Raw genomic sequence first — 26,799 nt, 5'->3', positions numbered from 1 at the left:
TCCAGGGAAGGGAGGCCGAGATTACTAGGTTTTAATTATATTTTGCACGAAATACCCCTCCCCACGCACACATACCTGAACACTTGAAAAGCAGTTGAAACAGAACAGAGATAGTTGTTCGCATTTTTCTACTATGGTTATACTCTGTCATCACACGTTGACTTGCTCCCAGACAATGAGACAGGTTGGCACAACACCACCGGTGTAATGTACTGTATCAAATTACAGACCATGACAAAAGGTGAGTCACTCACTTGCTTAATAACGTTGCCTATGAGCACTCCACTTGCAAGTATGTTGTACCTAGAAAGCACCGGCCTAAAATGCATGTTAGACTGGGTAGGATATCTGTTTCAATATTCTGTATTTAGGCCAGGAACTATACTGCAGCCAGATGGCGCCCTTAAACCACCAAGTCTATATTGCCACATGAGGCTCAAATTAAGCTTCCCTGGCCTGTTTACTGATGCTTACAAATTGGCGATTGGTTATGAACAGTTATGGGTGATACTGGAAGGACATAAGCTCATTATGTTATTGTCATAATAAGTGCGTGACTTGGACTGAAATAGGTGCCTGTACTCATTTTGGATGCCTGTATTGTTCATATTTAGGTGCAGGAACTCCACAATACTTCTGAGCTAATATTCTGCGGTGCATCACAACAAGTAGATCATTTGATGTGTCAATACTCAGTGCCGGTGAGCTCCTGCCCAAGTCAATCACTGGTTTTCATAATACTAAATCTCTTTCATACATAGTGGATTACATGTCCGATATACCATAGGTACCTTTGTGTCTAATTTTAAGGGATAGACATTTCATGTTCATTCCTTATGTTATACAGTCATACTGTTATTTGTATGTATAGTATTTATGGAAATCAGTTATGTGTTTTTGGCTTTTCATCATGCCAACCAAAAGGAAACATGATTTGGGGCATAACTCTTCAATTTGATTTACGGCTCGTCATTTCTGATATCTTTTAAGATCAGGCAGATCTTCAAGCAGTGTGCCCCAGCAGACGTCGCAGTTGTGCCCTGGTTAACACCCCCTCACTGTGTGCCAACAAAGCTGTTTGCCATATTCAGGAGCTGAAGAGGCAACTGGAGAACTGGTGTCAACAGGTAAGATGTTGATGTCATAGTGTGATCATGCAAGAGAGAGAGAACTATGGGGCAAATATCAGTGATATTAACAAATTATCCAATCTATCTAGAAATACTGTAAGGTTGGATGCATTTCTGTAATTTGTCCTGTCCCCTCTATCAGTCAGGAAATGTTCAGCATCAGATGTCTCATGAAAAACAGAAAAATAGCTAAACTTTTAGGTAAGTAGTGTCGTGTTTATCCAATGTTAGTCTTCATCCAAAGCTTTACATTTACAGCAATTAAAGGGATAGTTCAACCATATTGGTTTCCGTACCCTGTTAGCAGTCTATGTACAAGATATGACACCAATCCGTCCTTTGGTTTAGCTTCCCTGGTAATGTTTCCAAATGCTCATATTTTATCAGTTGTGGCACAGTCGTAAAACTGACTATCTGACTAAAGACAGTACTGTGCAGCCGTCTTCATCGACCTGGCCAAGGCTTTCGACTCTGTCAATCACTGCATTCTTATCGGCAGACTCAATAGCCTTGGCTTCTCAAATGACTACCATGCCTGGTTCACCAACTACTTCTCTGATAATAGAGTTCAGTGTGTCAAATCGGAGGGCCTGTTGTCTGGACCTCTGGCAGTCTCTATGGGGGTGCCACAGGGTTCAATTTTCGGGCCGACTCTTTTCTCTGTAAATATCAATGATTGCTCTTGCTGCTGGTGATTCTCTGATCCACCTCTACGCAGACGACACTATTCTGTATACATCTGGCCCTTCTTTGGACACTGTGCTAACAAATCTCCAAACAAGCTTCAACGCCAAACAACACTCCTTCCGTAGCCTCCAACTACTTTTAAATACTAGTAAACCTAAGTGCATGCTCTTCAACCGATTTCTGCCGCACCCTCCCGCCTGACGAACATCACTACTCTGAACGGTTCTGACTTAGAATATGTGGACAACTACAAATACCTAGGTGTCTGGTTAGACTGACATTAAGCATCTTCAATCCAAAATTAAATCTAGAATCGGCTTTCTATTTCGCAACAAAGCCTCCTTAAGCCTCCTTCACTCATGCCGCCAAACATACCCTCGTAAAACTGACTATCCTACCGATCCTTGACTTCGGCAATGTAATTTACAAAATAGCCCCCAACACTCTACTCAGCAAACTGGATGTAGTCTATCACAGTGCCATCCGTTTTATCATCAAAGACCCATATACTATCCACCACTGCGACCTGTATGCGCTCGTTTGCTGGCCTTCACTACATATCCTTCGCCAAACCCACTGGCTCTAGGTTATCTATGCGGCAAAACAGATGTGGTTGGCTTAGATTGTTGACAACATGTAAACTTTATTTCGTCTCCTATGTTTATTGAAAACAAATACATTTGCACAATGATCAATTGTTGTCTCTCCAATACATTGTTACAGTTGTTGATTAGCGAGCTAGTGAATTGTAGCCATTTTAGCATAGTCAAAACACCTGAAAACAAGACATGGTTTGAAGAACAAGTGAAAATTAGCTGAAACGAGCCACCTACGTTTCCCCACATTGCAGTTTATTGTCATTGTTGCTAGCTACCTGGCCGTCCAGAATCACAATCATCCAGAATCACAAGATCATAAAGACTTCTGCCTCATTGAAGTGTGTGCTAATGCTGTCAGCTAACACATTTATAGATGATTTAAACATGCTGCCAACAAATGCTAATTTGTTTGTTGAATGGGATTTGTGCCACAAATGCTAAACGTTAGCATTCGGAATCTGTGCCAGGGAAACTAAATCAAAGCATGGATAGGATAGCCCTCTTACCTTGTCCATATACTGCTTACAGGGTAAGGAAACCAATATGTCATTTTGTAATTTGCGTGAACTATCCCTTTAATGCGCCTATTTCTTCAGGTATGTGAAGAAATGTGTTCCGTCTTTTTCAGATTTCATTCCAGTGAATCCAAGTCTTCAATTATGTCTACTGAGTTATACATTGAAGACATTGGGCTAAGTGCAAGAACCGAAAGAAGTGAATTATGTTTCTCAAATGAGAAGGATACAGTACACAGCCTCGTGTCACATGATGTCCATGAACACAATGGAATATTTCTAGTAACAAAAATGTCCAGTGTAATGGCATCTATAACGTGCACATTATTCTGAATCGTCCATATGCAGTACAGCCCCTGTTGTTTGCAGATGTTTCTATACAATGAGTCCACTCGTAGTGTATTTTCGTTTAGCTTAGTTTAACTGATAATGACCAATATTTTTCAAAAGATAAGGCTACTGGTATACGTATACTGTACAAACATCTTTCTTCATTCATACAGAAGGTGGCCTGTTGTCTCCGCTGTGTAAGGAAACCACAAAGTTGGTGTATCTGATTGAACATCTAGAAGCTGATCGCCAGGATGCAGAGGAAGCTCTACAAACAGAGAAGAAGAGGAGGTGAACTTTTGGGAGAAAAATGTATACTATTTCACTGTGGAAGCAGCCGTCCAGAAAGGTCAGTCAGTGGCATAAATGTAGCCGGCAAAAGTAAACCTAGCACAGGACACAAACTCATTTGGGGTTGCTTATTCTGTCGAAGCGTGCATTTAAAATAGGACAATGTAGGACAGAAATCACTGCAAGATGGTCACCATAAAGTAAAGTTCAGTCTAAATCACCATCAAGTGAAGTAAATGTGTTAGTAAAGTGCATAAAAACAATCTGAGTACAATAAGTACAAAGAGAAATGCATAAATGGTAATGGCTCTGCTTTCTATAAAATATATAAGAAAATACACAGATCACAATGTTCACAGTTAGAATTGACTAGAATATACTTTCTAACCGGTACAAGATGTCCATAAAAAAATTACATCTTGCATGAAAAACAAAAATACATTTAGTAATAAAACAATATGAGTACTTACAAACACACTGTCCACTTGATACCCAAACCCCACATGGAACAGTAGATCCTCACCACACCCATATAGCACTGGGGGAAATTATATACACTATATACAGTATACAAAAGTATGTCACTATATAAATTAAAATTAAAAAATGAAACAAAATACAACACCCTGAATCTTTACATGAAATCGAACGTCATTCTGATAATTACTCACGCTTCAAATAATGTTATCAACTCCACAAAGTGGTTATGAGAGCATTGGTATTCTACTAGGAAGAAGCTAACATCCTCATGTCAATCTGAAAGTATCAACAGGCTAACATGACCATCTGGCATAAATATTACAAAACAAACTCTTATACACTGCAGATGATGATCCTACTCGGGTACAAGAGTAGGATTAAAAATAAAGTAAGGTTGGACCAACGATGGATTTCAACAGCTCTCCAGTGTAATGGCTTGCACACATTATTTATGTATCGGCAGGATAGAACAGCAGCCTCTGGTAAGACAAGGGGTAGCGGCCTATGTATATTTGTAAACAACAGCTGGTGCATGATATCTAAGGAAGTCTCAAAGTTTTGCTCACCTGAGGTATAGTATCTCATGATCAGCTATAGATCACACTATCTACCAAGAGAGTGTTCATCTATATTCTTCGTAGCTGTTACCGCCACAAACCGATGCTGGCACTAAGACCGCCCTCAATGAGTTGGATATGGCCATAAGCAAACAGGAAAATGCTCATCCAGAAGCAACGCTCTTAGTAGCGGCGGACTTTAATGCAGGCAAACTTACAGTGCCTTGCGAAAGTATTCGGCCCCCTTGAACTTTGCGACCTTTTTCCACATTTCAGGCTTCAAACATAAAGATATAAAACTGTATTTTTTTGTGAAGAATCAACAACAAGTGGGACACAATCATGAAGTGGAACGACATTTATTGGATATTTCAATCTTTTTTAACAAATCAAAAACTGAAAAATTGGGCGTGCAAAATTATTCAGCCCCCTTAAGTTAATACTTTGTAGCGCCACCTTTTGCTGCGATTACAGCTGTAAGTCGCTTGAGGTATGTCTCTATCAGTTTTGCACATCATTTTTTCCCATTCCTCCTTGCAAAACAGCTCGAGCTCAGTGAGGTTGGATGGAGAGCATTTGTGAACAGCAGTTTTCAGTTCTTTCCACAGATTCTCGATTGGATTCAGGTCTGGACTTTGACTTGGTCATTCTAACACCTGGATATGTTTATTTTTTAACCATTCCATTGTAGATTTTGCTTTATGTTTTGGATCATTGTCTTGTTGGAAGACAAATCTCCGTCCCAGTCTCAGGTCTTTTGCAGACTCCATCAGGTTTTCTTTTAGAATGGTCCTGTATTTGGCTCCATCCATCTTCCCATCAATTTTAACCATCTTCCCTGTCCCTGCTGAAGAAAAGCAGGCCCAAACCATGATGCTGCCACCACCATGTTTGACAGTGGGGATGGTGTGTTCAGCTGTGTTGCTTTTACGCCAAACATAACGTTTTGCATTGTTGCCAAAAAGTTCAATTTTGGTTTCATCTGACCAGAGCACCTTCTTCCACGTTTGGTGTGTCTCCCAGGTGGCTTGTGGCAAACTTTAAACAACACTTTTTATGGATATCTTTAAGAAATGGCTTTCTTCTTGCCACTCTTCCATAAAGGCCAGATTTGTGCAATATACGACTGATTGTTGTCCTATGGACAGAGTCTCCCACCTCAGCTGTAGATCTCTGCAGTTCATCCAGAGTGATCATGGGCCTCTTGGCTGCATCTCTGATCAGTCTTCTCCTTGTATGAGCTGAAAGTTTAGAGGGACGGCCAGGTGTTGGTAGATTTGCAGTGGTCTGATACTCCTTCCATTTCAATATTATCGCTTGCACAGTGCTCCTTGGGATGTTTAAAGCTTGGGAAATATTTTTGTATCCAAATCCGGCTTTAAACTTCTTCACAACAGTATCTCGGACCTGCCTGGTGTGTTCCCTGTTCTTCATGATGCTCTCTGCGCTTTTAACGGACCTCTGAGACTATCACAGTGCAGGTGCATTTATACAGAGACTTGATTACACACAGGTGGATTGTATTTATCATCATTAGTCATTTAGGTCAACATTGGATCATTCAGAGATCCTCACTGAACTTCTGGAGAGAGTTTGCTGCACTGAAAGTAAAGGGGCTGAATAATTTTGCACGCCCAATTTTTCAGTTTTTGATTTGTTAAAAAAGTTTGAAATATCCAATAAATGTCGTTCCACTTCATGATTGTGTCCCACTTGTTGTTGATTCTTCACACAAAAATACAGTTTTATATGTTTATGTTTGAAGCCTGAAATGTGGCAAAAGGTCGCAAAGTTCAAGGGGGCCGAATACTTTTGCAAGGCACTGTAAATCCGTTTTACCTAATATCTATCGACCAGAGGAAAAAAAATTCAAGACCACCTTTACTCCACACACAGAGGCGCGTACAAAGCTCTCCCTCGCCCTCCATTTGGAAAATCTGACCATAATTCTATCCTCCTGTTACAAGCAAAAATTAAAGCAGGAAGCACCAGTGACTCGGGCAATAAAAAAAGTGGTCAGATGAAGCAGATGCTAAGCTACAGGACTGTTTCGCTAGCACAGACTGGAATATGTTCCGGGATTCTTCCGATGGCATTGAGGAGTATGTACACCACATCAGTGACTGGCTTCATCAAAAAATGCATCGATGACGTCGTCCCCACAGTGACTGTACGTACATACCCCAACCAGAAGCCATGGATTACAGGCAACATCCGCACTGAGCTAAACGGTAAAACTGCCGCTTTCAAGGAGCAGGACTCTAACCCGGAAGCTTATAAGAACTCCCGCTATGCCCTCTGACGAACCATCAAACAGGCAAAGCGTCAATACAGGACTAAGATCGAATCGTACTATACCGGCTCCAATGCTCGTCGGATGTGGCAGGGCTTGCAAGCTGTTACAGAGTACGAAGGGAAGCACAGCCGTGAGCTTCCCAGTGACACAAGCATACCGGATGAGCTAAATTACTTCTATGCTCGCTTTGAGGTAAGTAACACTGAAACATGCATGAGATCATCTGTTGTTCCGAATGACTGTGTGATCACGCTCTCTGTAGCTAATGTGAGTAAGACCTTTAAACAGGTCACACATTGTAATAGCAACATGTTTCAGGCAGACCACCATTGTCCCTGTGCCCAAGAATACTAAAGTAACCTGCCTAAATTACTACCTACCTGTAGCACTCACGTCTGTAGCCATGAAGTGCTTTGAAAGGCTCGTCACTGGCACACATCAACACCATTATCCCAGAAACCATAGACCCTCTCCAATTTGCATACCGAATTTGCATACCACTCAAAAAGATCCACAGATGACACAATCTCTATTGCACTCCACACTGCCCTTTCACACCTGGACAAAAGGAACACCTATGTGAGAATGCTATTCATTGACTACAGCTCAGCGTTCAACACCATAGTGCCCTCAAGCTCATCACTAAGGTAAGGACCCTGAGATTAACCACCTCCGTCTGCAACTAGATCCTGGACTTCCTGACGGGCCGCCCCCAGGTGGTAAGGGTAGGTAACAACACATCTGCCATGCTGATCCTCAACACGGGGGCCCCTCTGGGGTGCGTGCTCAGTCCCCTCCTGTACTCCCTGTTCACTAATGACTGCATGACCAGGCATGACTCCAACACCATCATTAAGTTTGCCGATGACACAACAGTGGTAGGTCTTATCACTGACAACGACGAGACAGCATATAGGGAGGTCAGAGACGTGGCCGTGTGGTGCCAGGACAACAACCTCTCCCTCAACGTGATCAAGACAAAGGAGATGATTGTGGACTACAGGAAAAGGAGGATCGAGCACGCCCCCATTCTCATTGACGGGGCTGTAGTGGAGCAGGTGGAGAGGTTTAAGTTCCTTGGTGTCCACATCACCAACAAACGAACATGGTCCAAGCACACCAAGACAGTCGAGTAGAGGGCACGACAAAACCTATTCCCACTCAGGAGACTGAAAAGATTTGGCACGGGCCAGTACATCACTGGGGCCAAGCCTTCCAGGACCTCTATACCAGGTGACGTCAAAGGCCCTAAAAATAGTCAAAGACTCCACCCACCCAAGTCAAAGGCTGTTCTCTCTGCTACCGCACGGCAAGCGGTACCGGAGCGCCAAGTCTAGGTCCAAGAGGCTTCTAAACAACTTCTACCCCAAAGCCATAAGACTTCTGAACATCTAATCAAATGGCTACCTAGACTATTTGCATTGCCCCCCCCCCCCCCCTTTACACTGCTGCTACTCTCTGTTTATTGTCTATGCATAGCCACTTTAATAACTCTACCTACATGTACATATCACCTCAATTACCTTGACTAACCGGTTCCCCTGCACATTGACTCTTGTACTGGTACCCTCTGTATATAGCCTCGCTATTGTTATTTTACTGCTGCCCTTTAATTATTTGTTCATTTTATTTCTTTTTTTAAAGGTATTTTTCTTAAAACTGCATTGTTGGTTAAGGGCTTAGAAGTAAGCATTTCACTGTAAGGGCTACACCTGTTGTACTCAGCAGATGTGACAAATACAATTTGATGCAATCTAGTGGATATAAAGGAATACAGCTATGTGCTTTAACCACCTGGCTACATTCTTCCCTGCTACAAAGTCAACGTCCTCGGTCACAAATTTCTAACTTCTCTTACAGCTTCTCTGAAGAACACAGTACCCAGACTGGTTATAACCTGGTACAACACTTCGGGACTGAGTGAAATTGCATTATTACAAGCTGATTTAGGAGCGTTATACAGGTTTGATTGTACCCAAGCATTTGCACTGGTACTTCTGTGTGGAGCAGGAACGGGCACTTCACAGAATCATCTGCATGAACTGGCTCAGAAACATATTTTTCCTCAGTAATATTTTCATGTTCCTCTCTATCGGAAAAATAACTGTCACTATCAGCGTTACCAATTGGTTCTGTGTTTCCCTCTCGAGTTACCTTTGGATAGGAGACACCACACTTTACATGACATTTTTGAAATTTAACCAGGCAAGTCAGTTAAGAACAAATTCTTATTTACAATGATAGCCTACACCATTCATACCCAGTGCTGGGCCGATTGTGCACCGCCCTATGGGACTCCCAATCACAGTCGGTTGTGATACAGCCTGGATTTGAACCAAGTTGTCTGTAGTGATGCCTCTAGCACTGAGATGCAGTGCCGAAGACCGCTGCACCACTCAGTAGCCCTAGAAAAGCTTCTCGAAAAGAAAAAAGCTTCTATTAAAGAAAACCCTCTGAGTTCTATTAGATAGATAGCACTGAATCCATGATATGGCAGAGGTTGAAAAGCCATAACACAAGTTTTCTCAACAACAGATTATGGCCAATAATATCAATGGCTGCACTGAAATCTAACAGTGCAGCTCCCACAATCCTCTTATCGTCAGTTTCTTTCAACCAATCATCAGTCATTTGTGTCAGTACAGGACATGTTGAGTGCCCTTCTCTATAAGCATGCTGTTGTTAATTTGTTTACAGAGAATTAGCATTGTATTTGGTCAAACACAATTTTTTCCAATAGTTTGCTAAGAACTGTCAGAAAGCTGATAGGTCTGCTGTTAGAACCAGTAAAGGCCATGCACATAAGTGCCTTACTCTTTGCAAATACATTGTATATTTATGTTTTGGTCACAGGTTGTAGAGTTGAAAATATGAATCGAGGTAGAAGGTAGAACATTTTCACAATTAAAGGAAGGGATTTCAGAGCTGCAGAAAGAAGTCCATGCAACTGTAAGTTATGTCATAGTTATGTTGACATATCATATCCTCCTAATGTTGTGTCCGGGCATATTCCAGAGACTTGCAGGTGAAGCGGCGGTCTCTCACACCGAGGAGGGGTTCCTTAAAGGAAACATCAGGATACCTTGAATCTTCATGAGGAAAACAAAGAGTATGAACTGGAGATTGAGGACTACAGCAAAAAGATCTAGTGAGAGGTTTATCACTTCGTTCATATCACAATATTTGTATTTATCTAATACTAATCACTAAGGAAAGGACCATTAAACACCATTATACATTGCAGTATCAAGAACTTGGTCAGTGGTGCTCTGATGGTGGGTCCCTCTGACATGTGTGTGTTTGTGTGTGTGTGTGTGCGTGCGTGCGTGTGTGCGTGTGTGCATGCGCGTGTGTGCGTACATACCTGTATGTATGTGTGTGTACCTACGTACGAGTGTGTGTCTCTGTGTGTGTCATTCAGTGAACAGGCAGCGAAGCAGCTTCAGAAGAACAGGAAGCACATGCAGCAGAAGTTCAGTGTGAATGAGGACCGGAGAGCAGAGGCTAAGGAGGAGTTGTCCCAGATGGCTACGCTGCACCCCAATGCCAAGGTCAACTTGGAGGAGCTGGAGCAGAAGACCTTCATGGTGGAGCAGAGGATGCGAGTAGGTGTGAGAGGAGCCATGCACTTAGCTAGACATCCATGCACTCTAACCTGTAGTAAATCCATCCTAGATATAGAGGTGGCATATCCTTATGGACACATCTAATGTTTAGATTCAGCGCTTTGACCATTAGATATTGCCGATCACATAATCTGCACTAGTTGTCAGTGAAATAAGCACATACTTTTAGAGATTCATCCATGCATGGAGACTCACTAACAAGTTGGGTTTGTGAAAGGAAAGGAGCACTTGAAGATAGACATTCAGATAGATCCATGTACAATGATGGAATGGGCTTCTTTACTAGTGTTACTGATGCAACACATCAGTATCTCCTCAGAAAGTGACTGAGAATCCTAAGAAAGACGAGCGAGATGAAAGCCCTGGCCATTCTGAAGGTAAATCTCTTCTGTCTGTTTTCTTCACAGTTTTGAGTTTCACGGGTTGGTTCTGTCGAGTATCTTTTTACTCTCAGGTGTGTTATAAAAACAGTATGACAAGAGACTGATATGATTCATTGTGTAGAACAGTTTCTTCAGTTTTAAACTGTATTTCAGGATAAAAGAACAACTATTGAAGCAGAATTACACCAGGAGCAAACCAACACAGAAAACGCCAGATGGGAACTTCATAAGGAATTTGAGGTAGGCGTTATCAGCTACAAAACAACTGGAAATTGAATTGGAAAAACTGAGAAAGATTTACAATGAAAAATCTGAGGTAATCTAACATTTTATGTTCAGTTTACTGTATTTCTATTTTCGTGAGAGATGTTGAGTATTTCAAATTCAATTGCTTATTCATTTCTCTGTTTCAGAAAGTGTGAAGTTTAAGGGAGCAACTCAGTGATTTTCCTACGGAACACAACAACACTTCAGTTTGTTGTGTTCAGTCAAGGTATGATAAAGCAAGGGTTTACACAGAGTCACTTACCACTGTGTTTAATTTTCAAAATAGTGAGAAATGTAATGGATAGCACAACACATTCCATAACATGTATTACATCTAATAGACATGCATCATTTTCAAGTTATAAGGTCATGTATTTTGAATCAGAAGGTGGGTTGGACTTTTTTCATTTATCATTGATAGGAATTACACCAAGCTGTTACCGAAGGGTTTAACCATGCCTTGAGTAGGATCGCAGACCTCAGTGCTAAGTCCAAAGAGTACAGAACAGGCCCTCACATGGAGGAAACAGCAGCCGCTATGCCAGATGTCATTGAAGAACTACAGTGAGAATCTCTCCTCTCTTCACAACCACCCTCTGTTCTGCCAATATAATATAATAGGCCTTCTACCCTATCTAGAGTATTTGGAATTTATTATCATTGTAAGCCTGTTGCACCAGAGACCCTGGAAAGCTTGAATGTATTAGTTTGATTCATGCTGTTCTCAGAGCGTGAAGCGTCACTATTAACTTTGAAGTCTTGGCTTTTCCATCATTGATATCGCCACAGGAATCAGCTTGGCATTATTCCAAATCAATTGATTGCCGTTCACCTGTATTTCACATTTATCAGGTTCGTCTTTGATGCCGTAGAGTTTCAAAACCAAACAGCTATGTTGATCATGAACACCTTGGAACGTGATATCACCAACTGTCAACAGCGGATGGAGCCAACAGTGGAAACTCATACTACTCTGTTCACAACCAGACAGGAGAAAATGGAGGAAACCAAGGTAACTAAACACTGGGTCATTTGGTTGAATACAAGGTGGTTTGGTTTATGTTGTACTCACTGTATTTGACTTTAGTATCACTGTTATTCCTAATACAGAGCATTTAGCTGGAATTGTGGATTTTATCTCTTGAGACCATGTACAATTCTGATTCCCCTGAAATGTTGACTTGCCACTTGTTTTAACGTCAGGTAGGCTGAGAGTTTTGTTTTCATACATGCCCATTGGCATTTGTTTTCAGAGTGGTACTGTATATTGGTAACAAACACAAGAGAAAGTCTGAAAGGGTCTTCAGCTTATTGTGTAGTTATTTGTGGATTAGCGTCAGTAGAATTACTCACCACAATCCGTTGTGAGAAGACAGCAACAGCAATTAAAATTACAAGCCAAGGCCAATCTTTTTATTTTATTTTATAGGAGTCACAAATAACTGATGAGTGGTTTTAGGTCTCTCCTGTATTGGTGAATCTTTCTTGGTTAGACATTTGCCGTTTTCAATTACCTGTATGTTAAAACATCATATTAATTTCAACACAAGGCTATTATTTTCAACCTCACACCACTGACAGCACAGTGATAAAAACACCTTTTCATCATTCTAATATTTTTTTGGTATTCACCTCAAAAAGAATATGAGTGGGGGAAAAAAATACTAGATTTTCTGTCTTGTACATTATTGGATATTTAAATGCTTTGTTTTAAAGCCTTATACATTGTAAGGATTTCATCTACAGCATGCAGGATAGGATGATCAGCCCAGCCAGGGCCTCGTGGCTGATGGGAGTCTCACATGGCTTATCTAATGTGAAATCGCCATGTGGTATAGAGTTTCATTAAACGGTGATCAAGAATGCATTAGTTCAAAACAAGAAAAGGCAATGGAGCTTAGGCCGCCATGCATCCGCGAGCGCAGCAACTTTTAAAGAAGTTGTTGGCGTGAGACAATTTAAGAATTAGGAAGTCTTCCTTATAGATACAAGTCCCATTAGCCTGATAAAAGGCAGTCATGCAAAAAGAGCTTTAGCCTTTTTCACTTGAAGAAATCAAATGGAAACAACAATAGACCTATAGTCCTTCTCACCAAATGAAAAGATCAAGAGTTAGAGAGAGTGCTACGTTATAAGGAAATGGGTTACTTTGATCATTAGGTTCAATATAAAGCACTCACATAATATCCACATTAGCGTAACATAATAAGCACACTAAGCATTTGGGAACCGCCGTGCGTGACTCAGAGAATGGCGCACACACTGAAATGGCTGGACACATTTGAGATATGAAATTACACAGGAGAAAGATGCTGACCTCATATCATTGGAAGGCCCTGGAGGTCACTATGGATGTTGACTGTTGGGATGTTAACTGTCAGGTAGAGCCAATTAGCATGGCTATCAGCTCAGAGGAGGAGTGTGTGTGTGTGTGTGTGTGTGTGTGTGTGTGTGTGTGTGTGTGTGTGTGTGTGTGTGTGTGTGTGTGTGTGTGTGTGTGTGTGTGTGTGTGTGTGTGTGTGTGTGTGTGTTTTTGATGGCATGCTCATCAGGTTTCCTCAGCATCAACAAACATAATTCACCTCTGTTGCTTGTATATGCTGTAGACACATTAACAAAGAGTAACACTGAGTCAGTTTAAATGAAATTAAATGGAATCAGCTTGTCTTGTTGTCCTGCAGGTAAACTGGCTGCCATCTCCAGTCCCCAAACCCAAACATTTCCGAAGCGTTTCCACCATCAACACAGTGTCGTCCTTCGTTAATTTAATCAAGCGGTTAGCTGACGTTCGACGTAGTCACTGTGGATAAAGTAAACAATGCAAACAAACCGCAGACGCCATCAGTTTCTTATGGGCAATGAAGTGTAATTTGTTCAATTTACACTTCAGAAAACAGCACCCATCAGATGGGCTTTGTCAGTAGTGCTGCATGCCTTGCCTGCTGTAATTAAACCTGAAATCAATAGCAGGCATTTGTCATGTTTACGGCCCGTCTCTCTCCCTCTCTTTCTGCTGGGTTAAACTCATCACTTTAGTGCTGCTGCTGTTGTGTTTTACTGCAGAGACACACTTCATTATGTTCCTTCGTTCTGCAGGTACAGTATAGTACAGTGCAGTCGAGATAGGCACCAGGATACAGGGGGGGAGGAGTGGCGAGAAGAGGAAAGAGAGAGAGAGATTGTTATTTATTTGCTTGATTCCCCCGAATAGTGTCCAGTTTAATTGTCTGTGTTTGTCCCTGTGTGCCCTAGTTTGTAAGACTCACACGTACACCGGTATACACTTACGAGCACATACAGAGACAGTCTCACAGACATGTACACGTTCCATCTCCTAAACAACCTATGACAAAATATGTTATTGGAAATCAATTGTAAGCTCGTCATAATGCTGAGTATACAGTATTTCCTAAATACATAAATCTATGACTTCACTCCCAGGCCTATGGGATCATAAGAATGCGTATCTCTCCTGTCTGTAGGCCCAACCTGGGACAGTGATCCATATCTTTGATGACTTATATAGTATCTGACATCCAACATGTACAGTATTAAGTACAGTATAACTTCTGCTACAGCATGTGTTGTTCTTTGGTAGAACTGTAGCAGCTCTCCTCCACTAGGGCTTGATGGAACCAACCACCATGATGGAACTCCTCAGGCATACTGTACTCACTTAGAAAACTGCAACCTGCCATGTCTCCCCAATACTCTCTGTGACCATTCTCATAGGCCCTGTCAACTGCTTGATGTGACAGGAAACCTTGTTATCAAGATATGTGAAACCTGGTTTAAAAAAAGTATAACTGAACTTGTGTTTCTCTGTGTGTGTTGTAGGCTGACCTAAAGGTAGCCCTTAAAGAGAAGGTTGAGTTGGCCCATGAGTACAGAGAACTTAAGAATGCCTTCATGATCGCCAAGCGGGAGGCTGTGTGTGTGTTTGACAAAAGGAACCAAACAGAGGCATTTTTTAATGACCATTGAATCATACATTTAAATCATGATATGATAAGATATGAAATTACACTCACCGGCCAGTCTATTAGGTACACTCATCTAGTACCAGGTCGGACCACTCTTTTGCCTGAATTCTTCGGGTCATGGATTCTACAAGTCGGAAATGGTCCACAAGGATGTTTTATCCATGCTGATGTGATGGCATCACACAGTTACTGCAAACTGGATGGCGGTACACCACCGCCACCAGCCTGTACGGTTGACACCAAGCAGGATGGGTCCATGATGCAACAGGAACCAGGATTCGTCGTACCAGGCAATGTTTTTCCACTCCTCAATGTCCACTGGAGCCGCTTTGTCTTGTTTTTAGCTGATAGGAGTGGAACCTGGTATGGTCATCTGCTGCAATAGCCCATCCGTGACAAGGATCGAAGAGTTGTGCATTCCAAGATGCCGTATTGCACAACACATATGTACTGCGCCTTCATTTGTCTGTTTGTTAGCTTGCACGATTCTTGCCATTCTCCTTCAACCTCTCTCATCAACGAGCTGTTTTCGCAGCCCTAGACAATGTCATGCGTGAAAAGCCCAGGAGGACTGCCGTTTATGAGATACTGGATCCGGCGTGCCTGGCACCGACGATCATACCATGCTCATAGTCACTTAGGTCACTTGTTTTGCCCATTCTAATGCTCAATCGATCAGTAACTGAATGCCTCGATGCCTGTCTGCCTGCATTATATAGCAAGCCAAGTGACTCACTCTCTGTAGGAGCGATCCATTTTTGTGATTGGGGTGGTATACCTAATTAACTGGGCGTTAAGTGTATATTATATTCAGTTTGCCAGTTGATTGGATTGTTTCTTTGCATGGTCAGTTATTTTTGGATGGTTTTAGTTGGGCAACCAATGAGGAGGTTACTGCAGTAATCTGATCTTAATGCGATAACTTTAGTGTAGGAGGATTATGGATGTGATATAGTAGTATTTCTGCCAAGGGGGAGTTGAGAGAGGCGATGGGTGGATGGAATTCATGCAAACGCATAAAGACTAAGTTCACTATGCAGTCTTGAATGGGTCTCTGAATAAGGATGCATCCGAAATCGCACCCTATTCCCTTTATAGTGCACTACTTTTTCACCAGGGCCCATAGGGCTCTAGTCTGAAGTAGTGCACTATAAAGGGAATAGGGTGCTATTTCGGATGCATCCTTAGTCTTTATGCGTTTGCATGAATTGTCTTTCAAGGTGTTCCAAGGTGACATGTTTCATTATGTTTATGTTACACATTAGCTTCTGTTCACTAGGTGGTCAATGGGAGAGAGAACCATAGCAAGCACAGGTAAAGAATAGAAAAAGAGAATGCACTTGCAATGCTAATACTCCCAAAGGTTTTAAATGAGAAACTACAGAACAACTTATACTCCCAAAGGTATTGAATAGTTGTGAGACTACAGAATCGTTTTGGTCTTTATGGTCCGGGACGCAATTTAACTTTGATCTTGAGAGGAATTGCAGATGACAACCATATTCTATAGCCTAACCAGGAAATAAAACATGCACTGCCCGGCACTGCACTGGCAATAAGCAATAGACATGATTTGTTTCCCAAAATGACTAATACCTTTACTTGAGCAATTCGTCATCTGACTGCATGAATGTTATCAAGTGAGAAATGCATGCAGAAATAAAATCCTGTGGACAGGATTCTCCACGCTCATGATCAAAGCCTGATTTTCTTTTACTCTGGATTCAGCCTCCCTCAACCATTTCTGTTTGTTTCAAACTCTAGACAGGTTTAGAATAGCACCACTGTCCCAGCATTCACGTTCTCTACCCAAATTAAGCTTGATAATATGCCTGTAATTTACTTAAATTGACTATCATTATAGAATAGACAATGTTTCTCAGTGTTGTTTTTAAAAATGTAGACTTATTAATGTGTTTACCTAGGTAACCAAAATCTAAAATTGTCTCATTAAAAATACAAAACAGATTTAAGGTAATGTAGTGAATTGTTGGTTTTTGATTGATTTGCTGATTTTCATACCCCTCTGCCAATCTCATTTCTATCAGTTGCCATTCTCAATACACAATGTGACACGTTTTTTTTTCTCCATAGTAGCTAGCTGGCTAACAGAGAAGAAAGACTAGTTGCCAAGGACACAGCACGCTGGTGGGATCATATCATGGCAGACATTGTTTGACAGCCCATAGAAATACTGTGTACAGGAATGACATGACTCCCTCCAAACATGTTACAAGTTCTCAGGTGTTTGAAGAGCCGGTAAAATGTTAGATATTCAGCAGAGGGAGCCAATGGAAGCTCTGACTCATCAAACCATGGTTTACAGGCATTGGCCTGTTATAATACAAACACATGTAGCACCATGGTAATAAGACATTGTACTCACACAGATACCTCACCCATTGTTAAGACACCGTACACATTCTGAATGTAGGCATTTGTAATTAGTTGACATAAATAGTAAGTTCATGTTAGCGTTGGGTTTATTTTTTGAATCACCTGCAAATAGCTAAATGCTTCAATGCTCCAACCAAACACTTTTCCTCAAGTGTTAACCTAAAAATGGTTTGTGTTATTTCTCCTCCAATAGGATCAGTTACTTTATGGTTCATGTAAGTGTCCTCTTATCACTGCATTTAAGCATTGTTTTGTTTATGTGGATGGAGTTCTCTGCACAGGTTTTTAACAGGGTACGCCATAAAGAGCATTCCTGTTATTGTCTTTCCTTCAGCAGTTGATGGCTGAGCTAATTTGCTTTAGTTTCTCTATGCACTGGGGAACACATTGCCAAGCAATGATAAGCTTTGTAGGGAGAGAAGAGAAATGGAGGGAGGAAGAAAAAGCAATGGCATCTATCAGAATTGAAAGAAACCCTTCTGCTTGAAACTGTGTTCAAATAATAAAGCGAGCAGCATGTCTTTCCAATAGACTAGGAATAATTTCTAGTTTCGGTGGGGGGTTCATGACTGTGTGTATGTGTAAAATATGTCTTGAGGGGATTGGTATAAAGTTAAACTGGGTGAAGTAGAAATATTTTACTCATCAGCTTTGCAGTCACAGAGTTTGCCTCGGCTAGAACAAAACTGCTGAAGCATTTAGAGAAAATTAACCCCCCATCCTGGCAGCCAGATGTGACTGGATTCTGATGACTGCACACGAGTGAGCAGAGAAACCAAGAGACTGTGAAATTCCTGTCAGGCCCGTGTACTGCAGAATGGGCTATTGACTGCGTTCTCTATTCCCCTCCATCATTCTTCTTGAACACTGCCATTAATTTCCTCTCCTGCCTTACCAATTCCTTTTTCTCTCTTTTCCTTTCCCTTCCTTCTTTCCTTCTTTCTCCCTGTCTCCCCCACCCTCCTAGCTTTCTTTGTTGCAGAAGAGGATGCACAGAGCTGTGGTGAAATACTTCAGACAACGCAGCCTCTACAGCCTGGCTGAACTGGCCCGCTTCCAGAACCTCTCTAACGAGAACAACCAGAAAATAAAAACCATCCAGGTATGTATGTGTTTCATAGAACTTTCCCGTGTGGATCCACACCCAGACAACATTATAACCATTCAGTTTAATTGGTTTTTCTTCCATTCTTCAATCTGCCTGCCTAGTCCTACAGTATATTGAAAGGGTTGGGAAGATCCATGGGTTGAGTAGATGTTTTAATTGAATGGGAGTATAATAATTTATAACGGTATAATAAACTTCATATAATGCTGAGCATGCGTGGCCTCCCACATCTAAAACACGGCGAGCTGAGCGTCATGCCTTCATTTGCAAGGAACTAACCAGTGCACTAACCCACAGTAAAACATTCACCAGTCACCGTGGCCCTCTGTAGTGTCATCACACTAGAGTTAAAGACGCCGCCGCCATACATCCAGTCGTCACAACGCCAGCACAGTGACGTGATTGATGATGTGTCGGCGAGAGCGCCAATGGCATGCGGTGACCCGGTGTCTGAGGCTAGCTCTGTCTCCTCTCCAGATAACTATATCTATACATTCACACCATTAGGTCACCTATTTATTCACTACATTACATTTGGCTGTGTAGCTAGCTACATTCTGTTTTTTATTGTGTATAGGCTACGTTATGAGTTTACCTCATTTCTCATTCAGGCTTTGGCTGTGTTGGGTGTTACTGCTGGGATACCTATCTATGGTAATACCCCAAGATACCTTTCTCAAAAGGAGTAGGCACGTATTCTGAATCTGCAGGGTTGCATGGAGAAGTGGAGATCTTCAATTACTGGATAATGGGTGGCTAATATGTGGTGGGACGTGAGAGGAGGTCAAAGCGGACAGAAGGAGAGTGATGAATCTTTATCAAATGTCCTGTCCTGTAGCACCCTCACCGACCGTCATACTGTAGCAGGTAGGTGCCATTCAACCATGGAACCATTCACATTTTCTCATAGCCATTATATATTTTATGCAGAGGTGTTTACAGTTAGCATTGTTTCCTTCCCCTTGCTCTCCCGGTGTGACAATCAGCCATGTCGATCGGCTGTTCCCAATCTAGCACTACTATTACCTAGGTCACAGTCCCACAGACCTAGACAATACAAGTATTGCGATTCAAATATAATTCAACTGATTTGATTCGATCAGACTTATTCCCAGATAGAATTGATCTCATTCAACATAATTTCAGACCCTCTGTCTCTATTCTTCTCTACACAGTCAGCAATAACACGTTTAGTGATGATTTTCCTCTCCATCCATTCCTTCCCCATTTTTATTGCCAACATGCTTTTTGATGGGTGTTGTCCAGCCAGACATTACAGCCAGTCAGTCATTCAGAGAGGAAGGGTGCAGTCATGTCTCCCAGGCCTAGCCCCGAGGAGCAGAGGGGAGGCTGAGGGGAGGCCCAAGGCAGCTGAACACAGAGCAGAGCAGAGGGGAGAGCAGAGCAGGGAGGAGTGGAGCATGGAGGATGAGGAAAAGGAGGAGGGGGAGGAGGGAGGAGCTATCAGGGAGCTGCAGAGTGTGAAGGACAAAAGAGCTGGTGTATTGAAGCGCAGCGCACCGTCACCCGTCACAGCCCAGCACAGGGTCCCTCAGAGCAGAGCAGAGCAGCTCCTCACTTTAAACCCCCAACCCGGCTCCTCCAGACTAGAGCAGAGTTTTACTACGCACTACGCACAGCTTAGACTCAGGGTCCTTACTAAGAGTAATGCACAATTTAACAGAGTCCCCTTAGAATAGTCCACACTAACAAAGAGACATGCCGAGTTGTGCATGAGTAGTGTACACTTAAAAATAAAGGCCGTAAGCAATGCATACTTGTAACACAAAGACCCTCTGAGAAGTGTACACTTTAAAACCAAATCCCCTCAGAGAAGCACATGCTTTATGCCCAAAACATCCTTCCACAGGAGTTTTCAAACTTTTCTTTCCCAGGGACCCCCCGCCCACGCATATCAGCGACCCAGGGACCTACATCGTATGTTAGCTAACAATAAATAAATAATGTCTTGTCTTATCATCAGATGAATAATAATGGCAAGTAAATGAATAGATTTTCTAGACAGTTTCATTATCCTGACCTCCCCACAGTCAATTGGAAGAGGAGTGTAAACTAACATAGAAAGGTCAAGGTATCTTGGTAGAGAAAATGTTGCTGTTCAACAAATGATTCAATTGAACTGAGAGAACATTTAGCCGTTTTGAAGCAAATTTCTGGCAATTCTACAGTTTGGCAATTTCCTGCAATTCTATGCATTGTGCCAACTCTAATGCTGTGTTCCTCTGCTCAAACTTTAGAACAAAATCTATGGGCATGTGCCCTGTATGCTGTTTTCTTCTCTCTTCTCTTGATTCTCCCTGATTGTCAAGCTTTTATTTGATTGTTAGTTCTCAAAGATGATATTATTTAAAAATATACAGTGCCTTCGGAAAGTATTCACACCCCTTGACTTTTTCCACATTTTGTTACGATACAGCCGTATTCTAAAATTGATTATATATACACTACCATTCAAAAGTTTGGGGTCACTTAGAAATGTCCTTGTTTTTTAAAAGAAAAACACATTTTATGTCCATTAAAATAACAACAAATTGATCAGAAATACAGTGTAGACATTGTTAATGTTGTAAATGACTATTGTAGCTGGAAACGGCTGATTTTCAATGAAATTTCTAGATAGGCATACAGAGGCCCATTATCTGCAACCATCACTCCTGTGTTCCAATGGCACGTTGTGTTAGCTAATCCAAGTTGATCATTTTAAAAGGCTAATTGATCATTAGAAAACCCTTTTGAAATTATGTTAGCACAACTAGACACTCTAATGTAAATGTCTTCTTGCTCAGTAGTGCACCGGGGCCTTCCACTCCTCTTTCTATTCTGGTTATAGCCAGTTTGCGCTGTTCTGTGAAGGAAGTAGTACACAGCATTGTACGAGATCTTCAGTTTCTTGGCAATTTCTCGCATGGAATAGCTTCATAAGTTTCATAAGAAAGTTCTTTGTTTCTGGCCATTTTGAGCCTGTAATCGAACCCACAAATGCTGATGCTCCAGATATTCAACTAGTCTAAAGAAGGCCAGTTTTTTTGCTTCTTTAATCAGAACAACAGTTTTCAACTAAAGTAACAGATATGGACTCATGTAGTAACCCCCCCAAAAATATAAGTAGCCACCCTTTGCCTTGATTACAGCTTTGCACACGCTTGGCGTTCTCTCAACCAGCATCATGCAGTAGTCACCTGGAATGCATTTCAATTAACAGTTGTGCCTTGTTAAAAGTTAATTTGTGGAATTTATTTCCTTCTTAATGCGTTTGAGCCAATCAGTTGTGTTGTGACAAGGTAAGGTAAAAGACAAAGTCCATATTATGGCAAGAACAGTTCAAATAAGTAAAGAGAAACGACAGTCCATCATTACTTCAAGACATGGAAGGGCAGTCAATCCGGAAAGCAGGCTCAAAAACCATTAAGCGCTATGATGAAACTGGCTCTCATGAGGACCGCCACAGGAAAGAAAGACCCAGATTTACCTCTGCTGCAGAAGATAAGTTCATTAGCATTAACTGCACCTCAGATTGCAGCCCAAATAAATGTTTCACAGAGTTCAAGTAACAGACACATCTCAACATACACTGCAGAGGAGACTGCGTGATTTACACTGCATGGTCGAATTGCTGCAAAGAAACCACTACTAAAGGACACCAATAATAAGAAGATACTTGCTTGGGCCAAGAAAGACAAGCAATGGACATTAAACTGGTGTAAATCTGTCCTTTGGTCTGATTAGTCCAAATTTGAGATTTTTACTTACTTACTTACTGACTTCATTGTCCCCGTGGGGAAATTCTGTTGCAGTGTCATGTACACATTCAAAATGGCGTTTAAATACAAAACACGATTGACAAAACAACTTTCATAACAGTTACGCACCAATTAAAATAATAATAGTAAGAAATAAGAAATAAAACATAAAAAAAAATATTAAACAATCTTTTTTTTTTTTAAGACTAGCCTGCTGGCCTTACGGGGTCAATGGGAACATTCACCCGAGCTATTTAGGAGGGATATCACACCTGGCACAAATGATTGTCTCGTTCTATTTTTCCTGCTGAGGGGTGCCCTATACCTGCGCCCATAGGGGAGTAAATCAAAGTCCAGGTACAGGTGGTGACTTTGGTCTAAAATTATTTTGTGAGCCCTACGTAGGGCCCTGACCTTAAAGATCTCATCCAGGCCTGTCTGTTTGACTCCAAGTACCTTGCTTGCTGTGGTAATAATCCTTCTCAGCATGTTTCTCTGGCTGACAGTGGCATTGCCAAACCAACAAACAATACAAAAAGTTAAAATACTCTCAATAAAGGATTTGTAAAACAGAGTCAATATAGTACAGTCTATATTAAAAGAACCCAACTGTTTTTGGTTCCATCCACCGTGTCTTAGTGAGATGCAGAGTAGGTGAGGGATGATGTCCGTATGTGTGGTTCCCACCATGAAGCATGGAGAAGGAGGTGTGATGCTGTGGGGGTGCTTGCGCTTAGTGGGACTATCATTTGTTTTTCAACAGGACAATGTCCCAAAACACACCTCCAGGGTATGTAAGGGCTATTTGACCAAGAAGGAGAATGATGGAGTGCTGATGACCTGGCCTCCACAATCACCAGACCTCAACCCAATTGAGATGGTTTGGGATGAGTAAAGGAAAAGAAGCCAACAAGTGCTCAGCATATGTGGGAACTCCTTCAAGACTGTTGTAAAAGCTTTCCAGATGATGCTGGTTGAGAGAGTGCCAAGTGTGTGCAAAGCTGTCAAAAGGCAAAGGGTGACTACCATGAAGACTGTATAATATAAAATATATTTTGATTTGTTTAACACTTTACTACATTATTCTGTTTGTGTAATTTCATAGTTTTGATGTCTTCACTATTATTCTACAATGTAGAAAATAGTAGAAATAAAGAAAAACCCCTGAATGAGTAGTTACAGTTGAAGTCGGAAGTTTACATACACCTTACCTTTAATACATTTAAACTATTAAAAAAATCCCTGTCTTAGGTCAGTTAAGATCACCACTTTATTTTAAGAATGTGACATGTCAGAATAATAGTAGAGAGAATGATTTATTTCAGCTTTTATTTCTTCCATCACATTCCCAGTGGGTCAGAAGTTTACATACACTCAATTAGTATTTGGTAGCATTGCCTTTAAATTGTTTAACTTGGGTCAAACGTTTCAGGTAGCCTTCCACAAGCTTCCCACAATAAGTTGGGTGAATTTTGGCCCATTCCTCCTGAACGAGCTGATGTAACTGAGTCAGGTTTGTAGGCCTCCTTGCACGCACACGCTTTTTCAGTTCTGCCCACAAGCTTTCTATAGGATTGAGATCAGGGTGTTGTGATGGCCACTCCAATACCTTGACTTTGTGGTCCTTAAGCCATTTCGCCACCGTTTTGGAAGTATGCTTGGGGTCATTGTCCATTTGGAAGACCCATTTGCGACCAAGCTTTAACTTCCTGACTGATGTCTTGAGATGTTGCTTCAATATATCCACATATTTTTCCCTCCCTCATGATGCCATCTATTTTGTGAAGTGCACCAGTCCCTCCTGCAGCAAAGCACCCCCCACAACATGATACTGCCACCCCTGTGCTTCACAGTTAGGATGGTGTTCTTCGGCTTGCAAGCCTCAGCCTTTTTCCTCCAAACATAACGATAGTCATTATGGCCAAACAGTTCTATTTTTGTTTCATCAGACCAGAGGACATTTCTCCAAAAAGTATGATCTTTGTCCCCATATGCAGTTGCAAACCGTAGTCTAGCTTTTTTATGGCGGTTTTGGAGCAGTGGCTTCTTCCTTGCTGAGCGGCCTTTCAAGTTATGTCGATATAGGACTCGTTTTACTGTGGATATAGATACTTTTGTACCTGTTTTCTCCAGTATCTTCACAAGGTCCTTTGCTGTTGTTCTGGGATTGATTTGCACTTTTCGCACCAAAGTACGTTCATCTCTAGGATACAGAATGCGTCTCCTTCCTGAGCGATATGACAGCTGCATGGTCCAATGGTGTTTATACTTGCGTACTATTGTTTGTACAGATGAACGTGGTACCTTCGGGCATTTGGAAATTGCTCCCAAGGATGAACCAGACTTGTGGAGGTCTACAATTTATTTGGCTGATTTCTTTTTGATTTTCCCATGATGTCATGCAAAAAGGCAGTGAGTTGGAAGGTAGGCCTTGAAATACATCCACAGGTACACCTCCAATTGACTCAAATTATGTCAATTAGCCTATCAGAAGCTTCTAAAGATATGACATCGTTTTCTGGAATTTTCCAAGCTGTTTAAAGGCACAGTCAACTTAGTGTATGTAAACCTCTGACCCACTGGATTTGTGATACAGTGAATTATAAGTGAAATAATCTGTCTGTAAACAATTGTTGGAAAAATTATTGTGTCATGCACAAAGTAGATGTCCTAACCAACTTGCCAAAACTATAGTTCGTCAACAAGAAATTTGTGAAGTGGTTGAAAAACAAGTTTTAACGACTCCAACCTAAATGTATGTAAACTTCTGACTTCAAATGTAGGTTAAAATAAGTTCAAATAAAGTAAAAATAAAAATGTATATATATATATATATATATACGGACTCTGACATTGCTCGTTCTGATAGTCCTTCATTTTTATTTGATCTTTATTGTTTAGTATTGCTATGTTTTATTACTGCACTGTTGGAGATAAAAAAAAATACAAGTATTTCGCTGCACCTGTGATAACATCTGCAAATCTGTCTATGCAACCAATAAACTTGGATTTTATTTTGATTCTCAACTGTATTTCAATCCCAAAAATTACCACTTAGTTGGCCTGCCTAAGAATTTTCTTCCCAGAAAAAAACCCTCCAATGACTGTAATGTCCTCCATATTAAAGGGATTGTTCGAGATTTTGGCAAATGAAGCCATTTATATACTTGCCAAGAGTTGAATGAACACGGACAGCTAGCATGCGAACTGTTCCTCTAGAAATCCAGTAATTGCGCTAACGCTAGTTAGCATTGGCTCATGAAACTACCTCTAACTTCCTTCATACTGGGCACAGAGACATAATTATGGTATCCACGATGATATTCTGTTGCAGCTAGCGATATTCCTAAAATTATTATTTTCAACAAGAAATACATATATTTCTTTTGTATATATATATATTTTAATCGCAGGCCGGCCTTATGAACCATTATTGAAAACTGCATACTGTAAATACAGATTGTGATGGCCTCACAGACAAGGAGGCAGTGGACGGTGGGTTGGGGAACCCGGGGAGTGTGGGATGGTGGGCGTGTGGGTGCGTTTGTGTGTGGTGGAGGCTCTGTCATCCTGTAACACTGCTGCCAGAACTGGCAGTTGAGTTTTTGTGTTCTGCCAGTTTTCACCAGGGATGGCATAATTGACAATGGTTAGCAGCGGCAAGGCTCACATTGCAGAGTGCTTGTTGAATGGCCAGTAATGATAGCAGCAGACGAGCACTAGCCCCGGTCTCCAGAGACAGTAATCCAAAAATCCTGTTTCTGATATAATTGTTAGTCAGAGAATGTCTGCATGGCTAGGCCGGTTCAGATTCCCAAGCTGGTTGACAGTGCCAGGCAGTTTAATAGACAAACTGGATTCTGAGGTTTTTAAAACAGAGGCGCACTGAACCTTTACCACGATTCAACCAGGAGCCTCTCTCTCTTGTTCTCATTATTGCTCTCTCCTTCAAGACGCTGGGTGTAACCTACTCTCACTATCTCTAGACAGCCTGATGAGCAAACAGCAAGTAGTGAAACAGATAGACCGAGAACCGAAAGAGTATCAAATCAACACTAGAGTTATCTGTATGTCTGTGTCTGTCGCCAAAACGGCTGCTTCTCTCCTCTCTAGCCTCCTCGACTCAACGTCATCCATCGACTGTCGTCACTCTGTTTTCTTAATTAGCTGGTATTCATTGACTCTGTTTGCTCCCTCATTCAAACAGGAGGAGTTGTCAGAAGCAATCCAGCGCATCTCTGCTTTCCTGCAGTCAGTGGCAGATGACTCAACTACAGTAACAGTGATCATGCTGCGGCAATAGAGACAGCAGCAGAGAACAAACAAGCGGGTCCGGATGCCATTGGATTGAACAAGAAGAAGATTCCTACAGTTCAGATAACAGTGTAA

The 26,799-nt window shown here is 41.5% G+C and overlaps 1 pseudogene; it reads left to right on the top strand.

The window, feature by feature from the left end:
• Window positions 1-26,799, top strand: LOC139377044 (coiled-coil domain-containing protein 178-like; annotated as a pseudogene).

The sequence above is a fragment of the Oncorhynchus clarkii genome, chromosome 20 (genome assembly GCF_045791955.1).
Source record: "Oncorhynchus clarkii lewisi isolate Uvic-CL-2024 chromosome 20, UVic_Ocla_1.0, whole genome shotgun sequence".
NCBI lineage: Eukaryota > Metazoa > Chordata > Actinopteri > Salmoniformes > Salmonidae > Oncorhynchus > Oncorhynchus clarkii.
This window is presented reverse-complemented; position numbering and strand designations above follow the sequence as displayed.